This window comes from Crocodylus siamensis, chromosome 8, assembly GCF_052110815.1.
Source record: "Crocodylus siamensis isolate JL-2025a chromosome 8, ASM5211081v1, whole genome shotgun sequence".
Lineage (NCBI taxonomy): Eukaryota > Metazoa > Chordata > Crocodylia > Crocodylidae > Crocodylus > Crocodylus siamensis.
In genome coordinates, this window is record NC_143402.1 from 58945589 (window position 1) to 58970855 (window position 25267).

The window sequence follows — 25267 nt, forward strand, 5'->3', positions numbered from 1 at the left end:
AGAAACTGCTTAAAGTTGGGACCAAAGCTAAACACCCACAGAGTGTTTGTGAGGTACCCATGGTTCTGTCAGATGTTTTCTCTTGGTTTAGGGATAGAAGGGCAAATGTCAGAATTTGGACCTCTGCTGGGGGATGCTGCTTCTCTCCCCTCCTCGTCAGCACCACAGGGGGTAGCATCCATGGGATATGGCAAAGGTAGCATCCAGAGAATCTGGGGGACACTCCGTGGGCATCTTGGGATGGTCATACCCACCTCAGAGCTATGAAGAAGATGGGCTATCTCACTGAGGCCCACTAACATGAATCCCAGACTCCCTCTTCCCCAAGGTGTCAGAGGGGAAGAGCTCTGCTGCCAGATCCATCCCAGCTCTTGCTAAGATCTGGTTCTTTAACCTCAATATCTATGGTGAGGAGGGGGAAAATATGATCAGTGGAGTTGGGAGCATTCTCTGTTGGCTTCTCAATCCCTGGACAGTCTTGCTGTCTTGTGTCTCCTTCCATGGTGGTTTCCATGCTCTTGATGCTCCCCAGGAGTGGGTCTTCTGATCCAGCTCTAGACCAAAGCTGGGTCATCTCAATGTCAATCTCCCTCTTGGGTGGTGTAAAGAGGGCCTTCTCCATGCTGGAGGCACTGAACTCTGCCTAGGTCTTTTATCATTCATATCAGGTACTTTGTCAGGAAGGGATAGATAGATCCTTTTGCACTGGCCTGGCTCACATTGCTGCCCATGCTGTGTGTGCCCTGCCACTTACTTTGGGAGGTCAAGTCCAACACCCAATCACTAACATCCCTTACATATATCCCAGATGTCCTGTGCAAGGGCACCCACCTATATTCCCCAGCCCTCCAGACATTGTCATGAGTCCCCCGCCTTGAGGGGTGTGGTGGCATTCCACCCCACACCACCTCAGGAGGCTGGGGGATGTCAGGTTACTTCAGTGCCATACAGCTCATTACCAACAGCTCTACATGCTCATGCTCTCTGTGCCATTCACCATCCCACCCTTGTGTCCTGCTCAGACACCAACTGGTGGGACACCTTCACTGAGGGTGAGATTAACCTTTGTTCCACCCTAATCCCATGAGCCACTCAGGATCTAACTTGGCAGCTCCTGCACAGATCTGTGATCATGGGTGTACATCTGATGTGCTTCACTGACTCCCCCCAGCACCAGCCCTGTTTGTGGACAGAGAGAGGTACTCTGGGTCACGCCTACCTCAGCTTCACCAGGCTGCAGCCCCTCCATCACCTCCTTAGGAATCTCCTGTTGAGGGTCTGTCTGTGTTTCTCCTCACACTTTTATTTCATGCATTTTCTATCTGTGGCCCCACCAAATCCTGGCACCCCCCCGGTCAATCTCCTTATAGCTCTGGACAAACTTGCCGTCTACTGCACTAGGAAGGAGACCCTTGTTGGGGACAACCTGGAAGACTGTGGAGCTATTCCTCTCAATCTATGCATGTCTCTATGCAAACTATGCAGATTTTCATTTGGAAGCACCCACAGGGTCCTTGGATATGTTTGAGGGGCAGCGGGTGCTGACCACTGTTCTCTGCTTAGTGTCCCTGCAGGAAACCCTCATTATTAATTTATGATCATCAATCCTGCCCCCGTTTTTTAACTTGTTGTTCCACAGAATCAGTTACTATGCACTTAGTGGTGTTCCTTTGATTAAGGGAGGCTTAAAGTATCCTTGTAAGCGTAGACCCACTGATACTGTGTTGTTCCATAAATAGGCTTGTTCCTTTCTGTTGACTTATGTAAGGGAAGTGTAGGGTCATGTTACAGGAGCCAGCCACTCAGATGTCAGAGACTGGCAGAGACTCAGGCACAGATGGAGGCCATGACTGGTAGGCCTGTGTGAATAGGCAGCTATTTGATTCGGCTTCAGATCCAGCCGATTTGGATGCCAGAGATCCAATTCAGAGCTCTGGATTGGTTTCCCATTTCGATTCAGCCGAATCAGCTCCAAAGCTTTAGAGCTGCTTCAGAGATCCGGCCATAGGGGAATGGGGAATCTGTGAAATATCTACAGCTTTGTTGTTTTTTGTCTGATTTGGATGAAGCTTGCAGGGGTGATAGCCTCTGCTGAGAGCATGAAGCCTGCTATGTTTAAAGGAGATAGGTGCAGGGGCTTGGGGGGAACTGCACCCCAAATTCTTGAAAGCAAAACTCAAGTCACATGTATGTGTTACGCCACAGCGGGGCAAAAACTGATGGGGTGGTGGCTCCTCCTGAGGCCACAAAGTCTGCCAGGTACAGGGGGAGTCTGGTTTCTGGGGCCTTGCACCTCTGGCTGCTAACAGGCAAAACTCGTGACATAAGATGACCCTGTGTGTGTTGAGGCACAGCAGGGTGAAAGCTGCAGGCCTGCTAGCCCCTGCTGAGGACACAAAGCCTGCCAGCTGTTAAGGAGATGGGTGTATCGGGGTCTGGGACCCTGCACCCCCTAGCTACTGACAGACAAAACTTATGACATGGGTGCTTGTGCAACTGTCTGCCTCTGTCTTGGGGCAGTTGATTTATTGATTATTTCCTCTCCTTAGTCTGTGGTTTTGTAGGTGTTAATCCTTGCTAATTAACTGGTTACATTAGGTAGAGTGTATTGAGCTGGTCCTTGAGTGAATCATGATTGATTGGTAACACAGTAGCTTAGCAGCCAGGCCTGCTGTAGTCCCCCCACCCTCCCTGTCCTTCAAGATAGACACAGCTGCACAAGCACCCATGTCACGAGTTCTCCCTGTCAGCAGCTAGAGGTGCAGGACCCCAGAACCCACCCCTGCACCTATCCCCCTGACAGCTGGCAGGCTTTGTGGCCTCAGCAGGGGCTAGCAAGCCTGCAGGTTTCATCCTGCTGCCGCTTAACACATACAGTGTTACCTATGTTGCGAGTTTTGCTTGTATCCAGCTGGAGGTGCAGTTTCCCCCAAACCCCTGCACCTATCTCTTTGAAACTTGGCAGGCTTTGTGGCCTCTCCAGTGGCTACCATCCCTGCAGTTTTGATCCCACTGTGGCTTAATACATACATGTGACATGGGTTTTGCTTTCAAGAATTTGGGGTGCAGTTCCTCTCAAACCCCTACACCTATCTCCTTGAAATTTAGCAGGCTTCATGCTCTCAGCAGAGGCTACCATCCCTGCAAGGTTCCTCTAAATCAGACAAGAAACAACAAAGTTATAGATATTTAATTGATTCCCCATTATACCCTATGGCTGGATCTCTGTAGCAGCTCCAATGCTTTTCTAAAGTGGTTTATAAACTCTGAACTCCTTCAGAAAGCCTAAAGAAGACAGCGCTTCTATCTAGACATGCTGCTTTGGCGTTCAAAGTGTCTGAATCTTCTCCAGATCCGAAGTGCGGTCCAAAGCCTCGCAGCGCCCTAATGGTTGGGTCAGAAAACTGCCTACCTTGGACCTGCAATAGGTTGTTCTAGCCTTCTGCTCTGTATAATGGATGTTAACTCTCTTTGGATGAAAAGGTGGTACAGCAGCACCGATAGGCATGATGCAGATGTCCAGATGGCAGATATGTCAGATGGCAGATATGTCCAGCCACATCTCAGAGGAAGGATTTCCTGCAATGGGTTTCATTATATTAGTATCAGTGGGTGGCAAATGTATTCTTTTCAATGTTTTTTGGAGTAAGCACTAGCACAAGGACTAAGTAGATCTTGGGGGAACAGGCTGGAATCAGGGAGAAGCACTTTTTTGTTTGGAATGTGCCTAATAATTCCCTGACTGGAAGAAGAGGTGCTTTCCAGGGACTTCTTTAAGCTCTAAAATTTTTTATCTCGCCGTTCCCTCCTTGCTAGTCTCACACACATTAATAGCTCCATTACTGGAGTTACTGATTTCCACTAGGTTAATGAGGATGCTGAGATCTCCAACCTGTATCCTCATTGGTTTCTTGCCTGTCACAGCTGCAGCGATTCTTCTGAAGAACAAGTCACCCACACCAGAAAGTACCTCTGGCCTCATGTTTTGAGAAGTAGCTCACAGCTCAGCTGGGAGCCCAGCTGTGGCAGGTTGAGTCAGAGATGGGGTAGAACCCAGTGAACTACCAGTCTGTGCATGAATGCTTGAATTAAATTGTAGCCAGTGTTGCCAGAACCACCTCTAAAAGACCTGTTCTGTGGTAGCCCTCTGAGTGTTGGGCTCCTCATGCCTGCTTGTGGTACTGCATGTACTTCTGCCTTACTTGGCCTCTAGATAAACAGTCATCTTCATTTTTTATCTGCAGCATACAACTGGGAACACAACCAAAGAACTGCATCAGGTTTATGGTCATGTACAAAACTCGGCCTCTGGGAGAGACTTAAAAATACGCCTCTCAGGCAAACAAACAAAAAAATTAATTCCCGAATAAAGGCCACAAATAAACAAACAAGAAGAAAGTACTCTGGAATGAGAGAGAGTGCACAAGCAGAGGTCTGTGGTCTGGCAGCAGGAGTGCTGTGCTGGGGAAATCTTCTGATTTATTAGAAGGATTCTGGCAGCACATGCCGATAGGGGAATGGAGTTCTGGGCAGAGAGTATAAGTTGCTGTGGGATTGTGGGATATTCTGCATGAGTGAGCATACTCCTATGTGCCATGTCACATTATCCTTAATGGCCAGAGGAAGGCAATATTTTTGTGCTAATGCACAATATATGAAACCATGTTGTCTTTGTTTCCAGTATACTGTGTCTTTAAATATCTAAGCCCTCCAACAGTTGATAGAGACAGAAGCTGATTGATATTGATGATGTGTTATTGTTACCTTTGCAAAGACTGTACATGGCCTGCGTTCTGTCTGCAGGACTTGACTAATTTCCTCAGCCAGAGCAGGAGTTGTGTTCGGTTGGGTGTAGTGTGTGTTGTACAAGTCCCTTCTATATCATATCCACCGAGGATCTGTGTAGCAACCACTTCTAGCTAGGGTCCTTCAGCCCAAGTGTTCAACTCTGGGTGTCCCCAGTTCAGTCCCTTGTATATCACCCCAGATGAGGATGATCAAGGGAAGAAGAAAATAGAGACTTTGGTATGTTTTCCCTCAAAACTTCTGTTGACAAAGTGCTAGTGTCCTGGCCAGACCTCAGTTCTGCACTGCAGAGTCTGTTCTGGTACATGCTGAGTAGCACCATGCTTTGGAAGTAGCCTCACTGCAAAAAATGACCAAGTGGTGCAAACCACATAACAGCCCATAGTAATAAGCACCATGGAGGGACTGCAGGGAGCATGCTAGCCCTCGCTCCAGCTCCATGTGCCCATTAGAAATGGTGGCGCTCCTGCCCTCTTCAGAACTCAGGCTGAGCTTTTGCCTGGTCCTTGCACAGACTGGGGATACATATCCTCTGGTTCAGCCTCACCATATCTGTACATAAAGCTGGGCTCCACTTGGTCTTGCTGCTAGATATGGGGCTCCCACTGATAGAAATGGAGACATATTTAAAGAGAGCTCAAATGGGTGTAACTTATAGGTTATTTATGCCATAGTAGACTTGTGTCCCAGCCAGGCCATTTCCATGTACATCCTGCTCATCCATGCCTGCAAGCCCAGAGGTACATCTGTGAAGCTCTAGGGTTGTCCTCACTGGCTGCTCTCGAGCATGCAAACACTGAGATCTTGAGAACAATGACAGAGGAATGACCTGGAGCATCTTCATGGGTCCACTTCTGGGTTTGGAGCATGATTGCTTTTCCTTAGGGGTTTGAACTGCCCCATTGGATTTAATAGAAGGTTTTGTCCCCATCACAGGATTCTATAGAGTGCCTCCATCCAGAATCGCTCCTCACTTCTTGGTATTTGGGCCCCATTGATACTGGCTTTTTGGACACACTGGCAGAAAGGAAATGTCCACGTAGTGCATATAACTTGCTGTGATGAGTATGGAGACCGATAGCTTATGGTGGAGTGGGAACTTCCTGAACCATTACAAGGGAGGTCATTTATTTGTAATTGATAATGTTAAGCAACTTCCTGTGGCTTCATGAGAAAGCTACCCAGAGAGCCCAATGCATACTGCAACACTGCAGTAAATTCATGTGCACTCTCATACACTTAGCACTTATGGCTGGGGCCCTCATACTAATCTTTATCATCTCTTTGAACCCGGTAAAAGCAAGACAGAAGTATGATACCACAGCTGGGGTACTGAGAAACACCTGATTCTGATCTGGATCATGATCCTGATATGTTATGGATGGATAAATCAAGTCTGTTCTGATCAACAGACCCTTCCTATTCCCATTCAAGTCAGTGGGAGCTCTGCAGTTGCCTTTAGTAGAACCAGAATGCGGTTCATTGTGGGACCTCATGGAGCAAGGCCCTATTATTTTCATGCTACCATGATAGAAGGGATGAGATGCCTATTTGTTGTAGCTGTCTGTATTTTCCTGTAGTTACTGTTTATATCCCTGGTCTGTAGCCAGCTGAAGTTTCATAGTAGCTAGGGTCAGGAGGGACCTGAACAGATCATCTAGCCTGACCCCCTGCCACAGGCAGGAATGAATGCTGGGTTCACAAGACCCCAGACAGGTGATCATCCAACCTCCTCTTGAATTTGCCCAAGGTAGGGGTGAGGACCACTTCCCTGGGAAGTGGGTTCCAGATTTTGGCCACCCTAACTGTAAGATATTGCCTTCTGATCTCTAACCTAAACCTATTCTCCATCAGCTTATTACCATTGTTCCTCATCACCCCAGGTGGTGCTGAGGAGAAAAGGACTTTACCTATTTGCTGTTGATCTCCCCTGATGAGTTTGTAGGCAGCTACCAGGTCCCCCTCAGCCTCCTCCTACTGAGGCTGAACAGGTTCAGGTCCCTCAGTCTCTCCTCATAGGGCCTGTCCTGCTGCCCTCTCACCAAGTGGGTGGCCCTCCTCTGAACCCTTTCCAGGCTGGCCACATCCCTCTTGAAGTGTGGTGCCCAGTTCTGGATGCAGTACTCCAACTGCGGCCTGACCAAAGTCACATAAAGGGGGAGTATCACCTCTCTGGACCAGCTTGAGATGCATCTTTGGGTGCATGCCAAGCTATGGCTGGCCTTGTTGGCTGTGGTCTGACATTGGCGGCTCGTTTATCTTGGAGTCAATAAGGACTCCAAGATCCTGTTCTGCCTCTGTGCTTTGAAGAGGGGAACTCCCCAGCCTGTATGTATGCTGTGGTTTCTTTCTCCCAAGGTGCAGCACGTTCAGTGGGGTACTTCATTCACTGATTTTGCTTAGTGTTGTTGTATTAGCAACTATGGCATTGTTCTTCCAGATCACAGAGACAGTACAAACAATAGCAGTGCATGCTATTTTGTCCACACAAGAGTTCTCTTAATGTATCTAGTAGCTCTTCTGTGGGCACGTCTGAAGGCAAGAGAGTGGTTAGTTTTCCTGCCAAGATTTCTATAACAATGACATGAACTAGTGCGAAGTGATTGTGATTGCTGTGATGTGCATGCAATTGCTAATGACTGAATGGAGACCATCATCTGACTTTACATAGGCTAGCAAATGATTGCCAGAAGTCAGAGATCCTGGGGTGATGTTATGTGGGGATGTCAGTCTCAGGCTTAGTTCCCTCAGTCATACAGGGCATTTTTACATGCGCTCCAGGAGGTGTACTTTAATTAGCAAGCATTTTTAATCAAAAGTGCCCAAGCTTCACATGTGTCAGCACCTCCCATGCTGAAACATGGCAGTGGGGTGCTTTGAACTAAAGCTCATTGAACGAGATTTAGTTCAAAGCACCCCACCACCATTTTTCCATGTGGGGACACTAATACACGTGATGCTAGAGTCTGCTAGAACATATTTATTTCTGTGCTCCAGCACAGAAATACACTGGATTTCTCCCTGCACATGTATAGGAGCATTTAGTACATCTTAGTCAGATTTCAGAAGTAAAGATTTTGTATATACTTGCATTTTGCCCTTCAGATGACACTAAGGAACTCAAAGCCAAAAACTGAGGGGAGAGTGATATCCACGATCATTCGGGGGGGGGGGGGGCAAATTGGGGTGACCGCCCTAGTCCATGTGCTTTGGGGGTCCCATGGAGCTGGTCAGAGTGGTAGCTCCGTGTCCAGCTGCTTGCTACTCCCCCCTCTCCCTGGCCATTTTTGATGGCAGTGGCAGCAGCAGCTTCTTCGGGTCTGGGATTGGAGCAGGGCCCTGCATGGACTGATTTGCCCCGGGCCCCACATCCTGCTCGGGTCCCCACCAGTGATATCCTCTCCTGGGCAATGTTCTCCTTTCTTGAGGGGGATCTCCAGACTGTGCTGTGAGCCAGGCTGACCCACCCTTCCCTCATGGTACTTGTATTGGCTGCTATCTTGTTGGTTATTTGGTTCTAGCTGAGGTTTGGAAGAATTACAACAAAAAGTTTACAAAAGACACCTCACATTGCATACTCCAAATCACTGGGAGTGGAATTCTGTTTCTTTTGTGCATCTAAAGCCCCCTCTACACATGCAGGTAAAAGTGCAATGGGATCCAATGTGTAATCCACACTACTGCACCTCCTGTTATGCCTGTTATGCAGGAGGTGCAACTGTGGGATTGTGCATTAGGGCTCCTATACATGTACAGGGAGGCTGCTCCAATGCACTGTAATTCCAAAATGTCGGAGCAGACTCAATTAGTGCAGCTCTTGGAGCACGTCTATAAATGTCCTTAGATTCCATGTTTCAGGGGTGTACTTGGTATACCCCTGAAACATGGAAGATGCTGAATTTTAGCCAATTTTGGATTTTAAATTTCATTGCAGAACAAGGAAGCTTTTTTTTTTCACCTCCCTGCCTGCCATCTGACACCTCTAGGGAAGGAATTCTACCTGATCAACACGTTAAAGAGCTACTCAGCACAGCTCACAAAAACACTGTCATGGACCCAGAGGGACAGCCTTCCATCTTCAGCTCCCTCTGTGCAAAAATGATGTTTATTTCCTACCTATGGGGACTTTTTACCATCTTGTACCATTTACACTTTTCTCAAAGCCTGATGAAGGAACTTTGACCCTAAAAACTTGCAGAAAAGGACAGGTTTTTTTGCCATTTTCCAGTTGGTCTAATAAAAGGTATCATTTTGGAACCAAGAGTTCTAGTTTTTTCTTTGTATGTCTTAGATTCCATCACACCTTATTGCCAGTGCAGGGAGAGCCTGATCCCGGGTTCCTGCTGCACTGGCAAAAAGCAAACCCTTGCAGCTGGGTACCCCTCAGCTGGGAGGAGCTCCCAGCTGCAGGGGTGCTTCATGCACCCCCATGGCTGGTAGAGGCAGCAGCCACAAATCTCCCAGCCCTGGGAGCTGGGAGATTGCAGCCACACCCTATGGCTGCTGGGACCCAGGTGGGTCTTTGTGCAAAGAGGCATGCTGCTGGGAGACAGTGTCTACAGCTGTGTGGTGCTGCCAGGACCCAGAGTCAGCAGCTGCTGTGGCTGAGAGTCCCCTTAGCTGCAGAGCTCCCAGCCTTAGCTGGACATGGTCCACTTCTACAGCTGGGAGCTATGAAGTTAGTACCAGTTTTTGAGGTCTAACTTTGTAGCTGGTTGGAGCTTTTTATGGCATGATAACTACTTTGCCCATGTAGCTGTTCTCAAGGCAGTTGAGCAATTGACTAGTTAAATTTGATACTTGTAACACGTGAAGGGGGCCTAAGTGATAGTTCCTAGCTGTGCGTGTGGGGGTTTTGGCATTTACACACAGGTTGTGACCGTCTCCCCTTCAGGATAGGCCAAATGTGTGCAGTCAGCTACATATGCTGAGGCTTGAATACAAGTCTCAGAGAAACAAAAAATACAGGGTGGATGCAAGGAAAGGTGGCCTTTCCCATGTGTACCAGCCTGATATTTTAGGAGATGCTGATCTCCCCTAATGCCCCCTTACTGTGCCAAACTGCCTAAAGGGCACCCTCAATTCTCACCCACCACATCTTTGATGTTAAATATAATAGGGAGGCTACCTTTCTGTCCTCTTGGACATGGTTTCCTGTTGTACATTAGCCCTGTTCTGTAATGGGTGTTTCAGTACACCCCAACCTTATGGGTTATGAGTGGCTCCAGCCACCCCTTTACCAAGCCCCAAGCCTCACTGATGGTACTGATATTCTTCAGTCTCCCCCTGCACCTCACTAGGCACTCAGGCTCTCTGCAAGTTGCTGCCCCCACTCTGGGCTGGGGTTCCCACACTGCTATGGGTCCCCTATGAGGCCTTTAACTCCTAATATCCTCACCCAAACCTCCAGTGAAAACAGCAAACAAAACACAAGCCCCTGGGCTATAACATAAATCCTAGCTACCCAGCCACAACATTATTCCAGCTACATCAGGGGCACTACATCCTTCCCCCAGTCTCAGAGCTGTACCTGCAGTCTGGCCTAACTGTTGAATTAAAAAAAATCGTGGTTCGTTTCTCGGGAGGTGGAAAAAAACTTTCAGCTACAGACACACTTTATTAGCAACACAAAAGATATATATTTGCAAATAGGGTCAGAGGGAGAAGACAAAAGATCAAATCCCTCTGCCCCCGAGCACAATTATTAGCAGGCTTTTATCCCCCCTCTCCTGACCACGTGTGTAGAAGGAGGAATTTTTACAACTCATTTCCGGTTCATACAAACATATATGTAAACATGTCGCTTCATACGTCCCATGTGCATTATAATTAACTACTTAAGTATGCGGGGCGGGTAGGCTTAATATGCATTAGGCTATCACGCGTGCGTAGATGGGACCCAAGGTTACTCAAGGTTCAACCTGAAGGCAAAAATGGCATTTGCTCTTATCTTAGCCTAGGAATGTGGGGTCATGAAAGAAAGTGTGATTTAGTGTAACAAAGAGATAGTAAATTTGCAGGACAGAGAGGGAGTGATACCTTAGTACAAAGGGCTTTTGGTGGTTTTTCCCATCAATTTCCAACCCCCCCCTTCCCTCTCCCATTAAGGAGACAAGGAGGGGTAGCAGCTGTGTTTTTTTTTTTTTTTTTCCCTAAATCTGCTATTGATAATGCATTTTTAATAATATTTCTAACAATAGCCCCCCTCGAGATGCTTTCTGATCTTTACTTCATTCGGGCATATCAAGATAATTACGAGGAATTTTTCTGAGGACCATGACCTTTGCAGCAGTCTGTGCTTTTAGAGGGACTGCTGCAACCTGCATTCCTTCCACTGTGGTGGTTATCAATCTAGTGAGACAAGGAATAAGGCAAGGGATAAAAATCAAACCAGTTAGAGCACACAAAAGCACAAACCCTACCTTTTTCCACCAGGGTCCTCCAAATAATTGAAACCACCAGTCCTTATTCCATGTGGTTTCCCACGTTTGTATTGGTACATGGGCTATTTTTCTAATCTCTTTGGCAATCTCTAAGACTGCTTTCCCGTTGTCATCTATTTGGAGGCAACAGTTAGAAAGGTTGAGCTTTCCGCAGACTCCGCCTTCCTCTGCAAGTAAATAGTCTAAGGCCATCCGATTTTGGTATATGGCTGCTCTCATCTGAGAACTTTGTCGGGCCAATAACTCGAGAGCAGTGGCGGTCTGGTTAGTAATTACTTCCAAGACTGCCTGCAACCGGATGATTCTATTCAGCATATATATTGGTGTCCGGTATCCCCAACTCCCATCATTAGCCCATGTAGCTGGTCCATAATACTCAATAATCCTCTGAGGGGGCCACTCATCCTTCTTCCACTTTTGGGAGCTACCCTGTGTCAAACTTACATCAATACTTCTCTTGGCCCTTTTCCAATCATCATACAAAGAGACTCCTAGCTTATTTCCAACCTCAGACGGTAACAAAAAGAAAGCTGGTACAATTACTCCCATATAGCAAGTTCCCGTCCACCCCTGTGGTAGTATTGTATAGGCCCGTCGTCCGCAAATCCAATAGTATCCTCTTAAGGCCCTATTTTCTCTATTGGTGGCATTTGGAGGGGCCCAACCATAGGGCATCTCGGGAAACCCCAAGCCTCCTTCTGGACCCAAAGGACCAGCAACTGCGTGGCCTCCTTTCATGGAACATTCCCATAGCCCATCCTGGTTCTTGTCTGTACAATCTGTCCGATCATCACTTTGATTTGTGGCACTCCAATATTTATTAAACCACACAATTGTTCCATTGGGATGCTGCCACACTAGCCGATTATACCCTGGGCTATTAGGATAATAAAGCCGTTCTAATCTTGTAAGGTTCATCCACCTTACTTTTAAAGTCCATATGCAACGGCTGTGTCCCAACCTTTTTCCTGTACCATTATTACTGATGCAATACTCTCCTAACGCCACTTGGGAAAGTTCCCAACTGTGGTTCTCATCCCATTTTTGACTAGTACTTTTAACATCTGCCTTACTACTTACTAGCCATTTCGGGGCCAAAGGAAAAGCCCTCCAAGGCCACTGGCCTCTGGCCTCCCGAAGCCCCCCACAGGCCCAGCAGTTGGTAAGATTAAAAGTACCTGCAATTCTTTCCATCATATCAACATACAAATTTGTCCCTGGGGGAGCAATTTGGGAAAGCGAGGGTGTGAGCCAGCGGTTAAGGCTGCTCAATTCTGCTTCTTTCATTATGCAGATAACAACAAGGCACATTAAGATTCCCACCATATTTTCCCTTTTACTTTCTTGTCTAATTTTCTGAGCTTTGATTAAGCCGTCTCAGGCGCACTTGGAGATCACCAGTAGGTTCACGGCTCCACTTGCTGGCTTCTTGTTCCGAAGACAACTCAGCTTCCGGAGTGAGTTCGTCTTGGGAGTTGTTGTCCTCTGACGCTTGTGGATGTCGTTTCACACGAGTATGGTGTATCCAACGATCATGGCCAGTAATCTTTACAGTGGTGTGGGTTGTTAGAAGTACCTGGAAAGGGCCACTCCACCTCTCAGTCAAAGGCTCCTTTTTCCACCGCTGCACCAAGACCCAGTCTCCCGGGGAGAAGTCATGTACCGGTACATCTAAAGGCAGACGCTGAAAGGAGGCTGCATACCTGTGAAGAGAAAACAAGACAGACTGCAAGGCAATAACATATGTATGAAGTTCACTATTACCTAATTCAAAAGTTACATTCTCTCGCATCCCAGGAGGTAAGATTCGAGGCGGCTTGCCAAACATAATTTCATATGGGGTCAATTTGAGGCCCCGTCGGGGAGTGTTTTGAATACAAGTAAGAGCTAGCGGCAATGCTTGAGGCCACTTAAGGCGTGTTTCAATACAGATTTTGGTGAGCAAAGTCTTTAAAGTTCTATTCATGCGTTCCACTTGTCCTGAACTCTGTGGTCTCCATGGTGTGTGTAGTTTCCAAGTAACCTTGAGAGCTTGTGCGACTTCTTGAACCACTCTTCCCACAAAGTGTTGTCCTTGATCCGACTTGATGGACTCAGGCAGGGAATACCGGGGAATAATCTCCTGTAACAAATACTTCACTACTGCAGCTGCAGTGGCAGTCCTGGTGGGCCAAGCCTCGACCCAACCAGAGAGCTGGTCTACCATGACAAGTAAAAACCCGTGATGTCCGGATCGTGGGAGCTCGGCAAAATCAATCTGCCATGCCTGTCCAGGGTACGCTGCCCAGGGTCTACCTCCCATTGGCACAGGGGGTTTCCTTCGAGGGTTTACTTTCTGGCATGTAATGCACCTGGTAGCAATGCGCTGAGCTTCTACATATAGCCCTGGGGCTACTGCTTGGCGGATCATTAGATCACCCATGGCCAAACCTCCCATATGGGTTCTTGCATGGAGCTGTTGCAGCACCTCCCGAAGCAATGGCCTGGGTATCATGACTTTCCCTCCTGGTACTATCCACCACCCCTGGGAGTTCTTTTCTGCACAAGCTTTCTGTGCAAATTTATCTTCTTCAGGGGAATACTGTGGGACTAAATCCTGAACGTATGGCCATATGGCATGGGACATAGCCTGCTTGGATACCTCTTCCGCTTCTCCCCCAATAAATGCAGCTTCCTTTGCTGCTGCATCAGCCTTTGCATTTCCAAGCTTATGCTTTTTCTCAGCAGCCTTCCCATGGGCCCGCACATGAATGACTGCTACCTCTTTAGGCTGGTGGAGTGCCTCTAGTAGTTTGATAATCTGGGGGCCATTAGCAATCTTATTCCCAGAGGCAGTAATGAAACCCCTTTCTTTCCACAATAGTCCGTGTGCATGGACTGTAGAAAAAGCATAGCGAGAGTCAGTGTATATATTAACTCGCTGGTCTGTCCCCAGCTGTAATGCTCGGGTGAGCGCAGTGAGTTCTGCGGCCTGTGCAGACCATGAGCTCGGCAATGACTCCCTCCATACTACCTTATCCAAGGTTACCACTGCACATCCTGTTCGTCTTTTTCCATCGATGACAGAGCTGGAGCCGTCCACAAAGTATTCAACATCTGGGTCTTCAATTGGGTCCTTAGCAAGATCAGGTCGCACCTGCGTGGTCTGATTCAGGACCTCAAGGCAGTCATGCGTCGGTTGCCCTGGCTCTGGCAGCAAGGTTGCAGGGTTTAAGGCTGTAGTATGTTTGAAAGTAAGTCCTGGATTAGAGAGCAAAAATATCTCATACCGTGATTGTCTGGAGGGGTTAAGAAATTTCCCTCCCTCAGTCCCTAGGATCTGGGGAACTCCATGAGGAGTGAGTATTTCCATATCCGCACCCATGACTATCTTCTGGGCTTCTTCAACAACCACTGCTGTGGCTGCCGCAGCCCGAAGACAGGCTGGCCACCCGAGTGCAACTGGATCTAGAACCTTTGAATAATATCCCACGGGTCTCTAGGTCGGGCCCGATGGCTGTGTCAGCACCCCTGATGCAACCCCTCGATTCTCATGAACATACAGTCGATATGGCTTTTTACTGTTTGGGATGGCTAAGGCTGGGGGCTGGGTTAATGCTGCCTTCAGCAGATCAAAAGCATGCTGCATTTCTTTATTCCATTTCCATTTAGTGAGACTCTCCTTAGTCAGGGATTCATACAGTGGTCTAGCCTTCCCACCGTAATCTGGTATCCATAGTCGACAGAACCCAGTTAGCCCTAGGAATGCTCGCAGCTCCTTGGGTGACTTAGGTGGGGTTAGACCTTGGATTGCCTGTATGCGATCTGCACTCAAGGCTCTGACTCCTTTTGAGAGCTTATATCCCAAAAATGTGACTTCAGGCTGACATATTTGGGCTTTTTCTCTAGAGACTTTATATTCTTTTTTTCCCAGAGTGTTTAGGAGTGACCTGGTGGCTTCCTCGCAGAGCTGCAAGTTTGGGCTTGCAACTAGCAGGTCATCCACATACTGGAGGAGAGTCACTGCGGGGTGTGATCCCTTCCATTCCCCCAAGTCCTTCTGAAGGGCAAGTCCGAAAATATGGGGGGCTGCTATAAATCCTTGTGGAAGAACTGTCCACATGAGTTGGGCTTTATGGAAAGTATCTGGATCCTCCCATTCAAAAGCAAACAATTTTTGACTCTCTCGGTGAAGAGGAATAGAGAAGAAAGCATCTTTCAAATCTAGCACTGAAAATATTTCAGCTTCCCCCGGTACTTGTGTCAAAATCGTGTGAGGGTTCGGGACTACAGGATGGTCTGAAAGGACCTTCTTATTTACTGCCCGTAAGTCTTGGACCAGTCTGTATGAGACCCCATCTGCCTTTGGCACTCCAAGAATGGGGGTGTTATAGGGTGAAGACCCTTCCACTAGCCATCCGTACCTCTTGTATTTCTCTATTAACGGCTTGAGTCCAGCTCTGGCCGCTCGGCTGAGTGGGTACTGCTTTACCCGGACGGGCCCCTCCCCATCCTTGAGTACGATCCTTACCGGGGAGACGAACTTAGCTCGCGCAGGGGTTCCATCAGCCCATACTGAGGGGTCTACTCCAGTCATGTGATCTTCTGGACTTACTGCAGGGCGTCGGTCCTCCAGGAGAGCCATCTGATAGTTCGAGCTCTGCTTGACAGGTAGCTGGACTACCATCTGATCGTCTCTGAAAAAGATCTCAGCTTGCAATTTTGTGAGTAAGTCCCGCCCAAGGAGTGCAACCGGGCAACTTGGAGAATACACAAAGGAGTGCTCGAGCAAATGGTCTCCCACCTTGGTGAGGAGTGGTTTACAAACAGGGAGTCGAGTTTGCGTTCCCTCAATCCCTTCTACAAGTACATGCCGTTCACTAGTTCCTGCACAGGGGGTTTTTTCTGGAATCATTGAAAATGTAGCCCCAGTATCCACCAAGGCTTCAAAGTTTTTGCCACCAACCCTAATGGTTACCATGGGATCTTCTCGGGCTCCAACCCGAAGGGTAGTGGTCTTAGATCCCTGTCCCCTTCATTCTGAATCCTCACCCTTGTCTTCTGCCCGCATGAGGTGACCTCTCGGTTCCCCCTCTCTCTTCTCCTTTAACTTCGGGCATTCCCTCTTCCAGTGTCCTTTCTCCTTGCAATAAGCACAAACATCTGCTCCCACTCTTTCTCCCTTCCTCTTCTGTATCCCAGCCTTTCCAGGGTTCCCTCCAGTTATAGCAGCTGCTAGTGCTGCCATCTGTCGCTGAGCCTTTTTATCCTCCTTGCGCTCCTGCACTTGCTCACGATTCCCATACACCTTATATGCAATTTCCACCAGCTCTGAAATCGGTTTCCCAGCACCTCCCTCAGTTTTCTGTAACTTCTTACGGATATCAGCAGCAGATTGACCAATAAACATAAGATTTACCATGCACTGGTTATCTGGGGCTTCTGGATCCAGATCCGAAAACCTGCGAAACGCCTCATACAGCCTCCCAAGGAAAGCTGAGGGATCCTCCTCTCTTCCCTGTCTCACCTCATGCAATTTAGACAGATTGGTAATCCGAGGCACTGCCTTTCCCATTGCTTCCACTATAATTCCCAAATACCGTGCACTTAGCTCTCTGCCCTCTGCAGTATGATTGTCCCATCTCGGCTCTTCTACAGGGTAGGTATCACGCAGAGTACGACCAGCAGCACCCTCTGACTCAACTCTGGCTGCCGCAATACGCTCTGCTGTACCTAACACTAATCTCCTCTCCTCCGGGGTTAGGAGGGTCTGGAGCATCATCTGGACATCAGCCCAAGTGGGTCGATGAGTCTGCCCAATAGATCGAAACAAATCCCTCATCTTTTCAGGGTCTTCACGAAAAGAGGGGCTCTGATTTTTCCAGTTAAATAAATCTGAAGTGCTAAATGGGGTGTAGACAAAAGTTGCAGTGCCTCCTTCCCCAATAACCTCTCGCATCGGACAGTTCAACACCGGCTGTGACTCTACAGGCTTGCGCAAATAATAACCCTTATTTCCTGATTCAGATGAGGCACTTGGCTGAGGCTCACGCTCTAACTCATTAGGTATGCATTGGTACGTCGGTGGTGGTCTCTCTAAGGGAGGGGGCGGTGGTGCAGAAAGACTGGATGCCGAGGAGGCGTCTGACTCATCTTCGCTACCCGACAGGGCAACCGGAGCACGGGTCCGGTACTCAGCCAATTCAGAATCCCCCCCCTCATTAGACTCAGGAAGTACAGGCGGCCCCCCCGAGCCTTTTTCTTAACAAGCATCACATGAGACTTTGCTAAGTAATTTTTAATCCAAGGTGGCTGATTTTGAACCACCCACAACCAACAATCAATATAAGGAAACTGATTCCAATACCCATTTTGCATAACAATTTCATGGATAGCTATCACTTCTTTTAGCACAAAGGATCCTTTCGGGGTCCAGTGGACCCCAAATGTTGGCTACTCGAGTTGACAAAACTTAGTTAAATCACCTTTTTTCATTTTTATTCCATAATCGGCCGGCCTTGCAAATTTATTAAAATAACGTAATAAGACTTTTAGAGGGGTATCAATATTGTTTTCTACACGAGAGCTATTTGTACCCATTTGCCCACAAAAATGCGCCCAATGCACACCAAATACCAAAAAGATCTCAACAACAGATGATTTACAATGAGAGCTAAGCCTAGAATTTCTCAGCAAACTTACACATCCTTTGTTTTAGATCTGTACACCAGATTGGGCAAAGGGAATTCGTATACTCACTCAGATACCCCAGAGATCTCGATCCAAATTCCAAAGTGTGTCTGCCTCTCCAGAAACTCAGAATTTACATAGGATACTTCCTTTAACTTCCCGGATATTTGGACTTAAACCTCAAATACCAGGGTGAGTCCAAAGTCGGCTCGGTGTGCACAAATCCCTGGTACCGGAGGTGCTCCGTCACTGAATTCCGGGGTAGTCCTCGAGAAGCCCCACGTTGGGCGCCAATTGTTGAATTAAAAAAAATCGTGGTTCATTTCTCGGGAGGTGGAAAAAAACTTTCAGCTACAGACACACTTTATTAGCAACACAAAAGATATATATTTGCAAATAGGGTCAGAGGGAGAAGACAAAAGATCAAATCCCTCTGCCCCCGAGCACAATTATTAGCAGGCTTTTATCCCCCCTCTCCTGACCACGTGTGTAGAAGGAGGAATTTTTACAACTCATTTCCGGTTCATACAAACATATATGTAAACATGTCGCTTCATACGTCCCATGTGCATTATAATTAACTACTTAAGTATGCGGGGCGGGTAGGCTTAATATGCATTAGGCTATCACGCGTGCGTAGATGGGACCCAAGGTTACTCAAGGTTCAACCTGAAGGCAAAAATGGCATTTGCTCTTATCTTAGCCTAGGAATGTGGGGTCATGAAAGAAAGTGTGATTTAGTGTAACAAAGAGATAGTAAATTTGCAGGACAGAGAGGGAGTGATACCTTAGTACAAAGGGCTTTTGGTGGTTTTTCCCATCAATTTCCAACCCCCCCCTTCCCTCTCCCATTAAGGAGAGGAGGAGGGGTAGCAGCTGTGTTTTTTTTTTTTTTTTTTTCCTAAATCTGCTATTGATAATGCATTTTTAATAATATTTCTAACATAACCATGCCATGCCTCACCCCTCTGCTTACTCTGAGAAAGCTCCTTCCCCCACAGCTGCTTGCAAGGAAGTCCCTTCTTGGTTCAGGGCCTGGGATTTATATAGGAACCAGGCCCTGCCCCTTCCGGTCAGCTGACCAGGTACAGATGCGGCCACTTCCCTCATTAACAGGTTGTCCTTGTACCCTGCACTTGGGTTCTTATTTCTGCTCTCCAAGTAGCAGGCATCTTAGGGTCCTGTTACACCATGCTTTCCCCCAATTGTTAAATCATTGGGACACTTGCCTAGGAAGGTGTAGACCGATGTCCTAAGCCCCCCTGCTCTAGGAGGGAGTTAAGCTTCTGAGTCTCTGACTTCCTGCTGTACCCTAGGACAGGTGTTTTCCATACTCTTCTGCAACACTCCTTCTGAAGCTGAGCTACTTCTCTTTGCATCTAATAGTCAACAGATGGAAAGCAGCACAGGGGGAAGTTTCTGTCCCATTTGGAGAAAAGCTACAGGCTAAACCCCAAATCCTGGTACCTTCTAGGCTAGCAACCATCCTAGTGAGCCTCATACCTTCTAGCTGTTTCTTTTCTTCTACCTTCTATCAAACTTGCTTTGACTGCTGAGAGGGCATCTTCAAAATGAGTGCAGGAGAGAGTACTGAGTAATGCCTGATGTGCTTCGCTCATTCCTAGGGGTATGGTGATTTGAAGGAGGGGACTGCATACTTGGCGTCCTGGGTTCAGTTCCTATCTTTGTTGCTCATCGAGTGACTTTGAACAAGCCACCGCTTTTCTTCAGACAAAGAGCACAAACTCATCTCAGTGTATATCCCCCTCTACAAATGTTCTGAAGAGCACTAGAATTATCATTAAGGGCTATCTTGATGTTCCTGGCTGGGTCTATCCTCCAAGCTTCAAAAGCAGTGCATGTGAGGGGGCGGTGATATGAGCTGGGTGACACAAGAGAGAGATAGCATGAGTGACAGGAGTGAGACAGAGCTGTAATAGGAGACTGGTAAGTGTAAGAGGAGACTTTCTGCATCATTTCCATACTCATTCCCAGGAATTCTACAGTCTGGCTTTGTAAGAGGGGTGGATTTGTCCAGAGCTGTGTTGTCCAAAGTGCTGGCTGGACCCTTTTAAAATCCTCTAAACTCTTTTAAAACACAGTTGTCTGCTTATGAGTGACATGTGTCAGCAAATCCCTATTATGCTTTGGAGGCACAATATACAGAATAATCAGGTTTTAAATTTTCTGGTGGTAAAGGGATGGGAGGTAATGGGGTCTGAACTTTTTGGAGGGTCATGGAAGGAACAGCAGAACCAGATGAGAGTTACGAGGAGGGAATTACAGCTGTGTTCCCTTGCTTGAATCTCCTTGGGAGACTGGGGGACAGATGGAAGTGCAGTCCTAGCTTTTATTTGAGTTGGTTCAATCTTTCTTAGCTCGTTTTTCTTTTCATTATATTTATGTGAAGGTGACAAGTTGGATCAGAGAGGTGGCATTTGCAGCAGGCTTGAGAAATAGCCTGGAATTTATTATTTAAAAAATAATAATAAACACGCACAGGGTCATCTATGTCACGAGTTTTCCTTGTCTGCAGCTTGAGGTGCAGTTTCCCCCAAACCCCTGCACTTATCTCCTTGAAACTTGGCAGGCTTTGTGGCCTCAGCAGGGGCCACCACCCCTGCAGTTTTCAGCCCGCTGCACCTTAACACACACAGGGTCATCTATGTCATGAGTTTTGCCTGTCAGCAGTTTGAGATGCAGTTCCCCCCAAACCCCTGCACCAATGTTTGTGAAACCTGGCGGGCTTCATGCTCTCAGCAGACTCTACTACCCTTGCATGTTTCATCCAAATCAGACAAAAAACAACAAAGCTATAGATATTTCATGGATTCCCCATTATACCCTATGGCTGGATCTCTGAGGCGGCTCTGAAGCCTCAGAGATCCAGCCATAGGGTATAATGGTTATTATGAGTCCATCAGTTATTGTTCCAGACCTGTCAGATTCTCCAGCCACCAAAGCAATACAAGAAGAGCCTACTGCTACCTACAATGTGACAACTCCAACCTCTGAATCAGGTTGTCTGAGACAAGTCACAGTCAGGCTCAGGTACTTAAAGAAATACATTAATGATTCTCAATCAGTGTATCAGAGTACCCTGGCATGCCGTGAGATCCTTTTAAGGGTGCTGCACGGTATTAGCACTGTTTACAAGATAATTTATCATGTAGATCATTTACAAGATAAACCCATAGATTTTAAATAGGAACTCACAGTATCAAATTCATTGTGACTTGTTGTGGTCTTTCTGAGTGCTTGGCAACTGAAGAATTGTTCTATTATTATTCTGTAGTCAAGAAATGAGTGAAAGCTAAAAGCTGGTATTTTCTGAGGTGTACCTGGCTGTAAAAAGGTTGTGAATCACTGGACTATGTTATCTATGGGAGAAGGTTGTATGCTTGTATGTGTGTGTCTCTGTACTCTTGCTAGGAGGTGCTGCTATTCCATGTTATATGCGTCTCATGTTGCTGCCTTATGTTATGCTTCAAGAGCATTCAGTTGATCCTTTTGTTTTGTTCAATGAAGATGGTTACTCTATTTTTCTTGCCTGATCTCATTAGGACAAATATCTCTGTAACAGAAAAATCCCCTTCTTCCTAGACATTATCCCAATAACTGCTTTTCTCTTTAGCTGTCCTTTCCTTGGTGTCAGCAACAGAGTCCTCCATGCTGGAACTCCTTCCTTCCATTGTGCTGCAGAGCCCGTCCCACACTGCAATAGTCTGCTTCTCTGGCACTCACTGAGCAGGTGACTGGGGACTGTGAGTTTGAGGTTCAGTGTCTCACAGTTGCTACTGAAGAATTAGCTGGAGGAGCAACAGGTATATTTGACTCACAGCAGTCTCTTGTGGCTAGTTTTTAATGTTTTTCACATCTAAATACTCCCAGAGGCTTCTAGCCTGGGAAACATATTTGCTAAATGCAACCATGAATAAGTAGGTTCAATCTGTGTGACAGTTTGGATTGGGAAATGCAAGAGCTTGTGATAATTTGCATAGGGTTGGGCTCTGGTTTTAGCAGTTTTCCAGGAGCTGGTTGGGTTAAATGGGCTATTAAGTAGAATGTCATATATGGAAATGCCTGGTGTGGGGGCACTAGATGGGCCATAGTTTCATAATTTCATAGTAGCTAGGGTCAGGAGGGACCTGAACAGATCATCTAGCCTGACCCCTGCTATAGGCAGGAATGAATGCTGGGTTCACAAGACCCCAGACAGGTAATCATCTAACCTCATTTTGAATTTACCCAAGGCAGGGACGAGGACCACTTCCCTAGGAAGTTGGTTCCAGATTCTAGCCACCCTGACTATAAAATATTGCCTCCTGATCTCTAACCTAACGGTGGGACTAGGGGGTCAGTACACACATCCACAGGAGGCCTCAAATGCCTCTACACAAATGCTTGTACTATGGGCAACAAGCAGGACCAATCAGCCCTCAGTTTTGTCAAACTCTATTGGAATTTTCCATTTAGATAGCATTAGCTTGGATTAAGGCATCACTGTATAACACTACTCTACTCTAGGGCTTTGGGTACTTCTCAGAGAAAGATTTATCCCATCAGGAGTGGCAGGTGAGACACTGGGTGTCAGTACAGCAGAGCTGAAGAGTTGCACACTATCCAGTTTCTGGGGCACTAGTGCTGCCCGTCAAACCTAGCCCTGCCACACCATGGCTCAGAACATTGGTGTACCCATTCATAGTTTCTAGGGTTGGAAGGGACCTGAGCAGATCATCTAGTCCGACCCCCTGCCATGGCAGGAAAGAATACTGGGGTCAAACGACCCCAGCAAGATGTTCATCTAACCTCCTCTTAAACACCCCCAGGGTAGGAGCCTGCACCACCTCTCTTGGAAGTTGGTTCCAGACCCTAGCTGCCCTGACCGTGAAGTAGCGCCTCCTGATATCTACCCTAAACCTACCCTCTGCCAGCTTGTGACCGTTATTCCTGGTCACTCCTGGCGGTGCTCGGGGGAACAGGGACTCCCCCAATGCCTGCTGGTCCCCCCTGACTAGTTTATAACAGGCCACAAGATCCCCCCTCAGCCCTCTCTTTTGGAGGCTGAACAGGTTCAGGTCCTGTAGTCTCTCCTCATAGGGCCTGCCCTGTTGTCCCCTGATCATGCGAGTGGCCCTCCTCTGGACCCTCTCCATGCTGTCCACATCCCTCTTGAAGTGTGGCGCCCAGAACTGGACACAGTACTCCAACTGCGGCCTGACCAGTGCCACATAGAGGGGGAGGATCACCTCTTTGGACCTGCTCGAGATGCATCTGTGGATGCATGACAAGGTGCGGTTGGCCTTCCTAACTGCCTCCCCATGCTGCCGGCCCATGTTCATCTTGGAGTCAATGATGATACCCAGATCCTTTTCCGCTTCCATGCTGACAAGAGGGGAGTTCCCTAACCTGTAGGTATGGTGCCGGTTGTTCCTCCCCAGGTGCATCACCTTGCACTTGTCTGTGGTGAAACCCATCCTATTCTCATCCGCCCACCCTTGTAACCTGTCTAGGTCTGATTGTAGCCTGTTGCATCCTTCCAATGTGCCCACGTCCCCCCACATCTTAGTGTCATCAGCAAATTTGAACAGGGTGCTTTTTACTCCCTCGTCCAAGTCACCGATGAAGATGTTGAACAGTGCGGGCCCGAGGACCGAGCCCTGTGAAACCCCACTGCCCACGTCCTTCTAGGTTGAGAAGGACCCATCCACTACCACCCTCTGGGTGCGGCCCTCCAGCCAGTTGGCGACCCATTTGACTGTGTGGGTATCTACACCACAGCCCCCCTGTTTCTTAATGAGAACGGGGTGAGAGACAGTGTCAAAAGCCTTCTGGAAGTCCAGGAAGACTATATCCACTGCTATCCCTGCATCTAATGATCTGGTGATCTGATCATAGAAGGCCACCAGGTTGGTCTGACAGGACCTGCCACGGATGAACCCGTGTTGGTTGCCCCTAAGCATGCAGTCCCCTGCTGGCCCCTCCTGGATGTGTGCCAGAATAATTTTCTCAAACAGCTTGTCTAGGATCGAGGTAAGACTAACCGGCCTATAGTTTCCCGGGTCCTCCTTCCTGCCTTTTTTTGAAGATGGGAACCATGTTGGCCCTCTTCCAGTCCTCCGGTACCTCACCAGAGCACCACGAGTGCTCGTAAAGCCGTGCCAGGGGACTTGCAATGACCTCGGCCAGTTCCTTTAGAACTCTAGGGTGGAGATCATCCGGACCGGCTGACTTGAATACGTCCAACCTCTCCAGAAGCTCCCTAACTAAATCCTCGCTAACCCGTGGCCCAGGTGTGCTTCCCCTGGGGCCCGAGGGGGGCCCGCAGGGAGGTGGCTGTTCTGGTCCCGTAGGAAGATGGAGGCAAAGCAATCGTTAAACATGTTAGCTTTGCCATCTGGTGTGACGACCAAATTTCCCAAAGTGTCCTGCAAGGGCCCCACATTACCCAGGACCTTCTTTTTACCCCTTATGTATTTAAAAAAGGACTTCTTATTGTCCTTAATCTGGGAAGCTAGTCCCAGTTCCATCTCTGCCTTGGTCTTCCTAACTACCCCACTACATCCCCGAGCAACTACAGAATAGCCCTCCCTGGTGATGACCCCTTCTTTCCATTGGGTGTAAGTCTCCTTTTTAGCAAGGAGACATTCCCAGATGCTTTTGGTGAGCCACGGAGGCTTGTGTGCTCTCCTGCTCCCTTTGATCCTCGTTGGGATTACCTTCCTTTGGGCTTGGAGGATCATCTCCTTAAGGAGCGACCGCTCCCTTTGGACACCTGGCTCCCCTCCCCTCCGGGACCTCAGCGCTTCTCCAACTATCCTCCTTAGCTCGTTGAAGTTTGCCCTCCTAAAATCTAGGGTTGCTGCCTTACTGCATGCCTTTGCCACCTTGCGCTGGATGGTGAATTCCAGCAGGCAATGATCGCTGTCGCCCAGGTGGTCGAGCACCCGCAGCCCCCCCTCACCAGGTCATCACCTGTGGCCAGCACTAGGTCCAACAAGGCGCCTCCCCTGGTGGGGCTGTGCACCTCCTGGGTTAGATGGAGGTCCTGCACTCTGGCCAAGAACCTACGTGAGCGGTCAGACCTGGCTGACACCTCTTCCCAGCAGATGTCCAGGAAGTTCAGGTCCCCCATGACTACCACATCCTTAGCCTTCACTACCTCTGTGAGCTGACCCAAGAATTCCTGGTCAAGCTCTTCTCCCTGGTTGGGAGGTCTGTAGTAGACTCCCACTGTTAAGTCCCTTTCCCCTCGACTGCCTTGTACTCTAACCCAGAGCACTTCAGAGTGCCCCTCCCCTGACTCCTTGCTAATTGACGAGGATGTGTATTCCTGCTTGATATTGAGT

The 25267-nt window shown here is 48.0% G+C and overlaps 1 long non-coding RNA gene across 1 annotated transcript in view; it reads left to right on the top strand.

Moving 5' to 3' along the window:
* Nucleotides 1–25267, top strand: part of LOC149858814 (uncharacterized) — a 220522-nt gene that overhangs the window by 30740 nt on the left and 164515 nt on the right. The gene's annotated exons all lie outside the window — the stretch shown is intronic.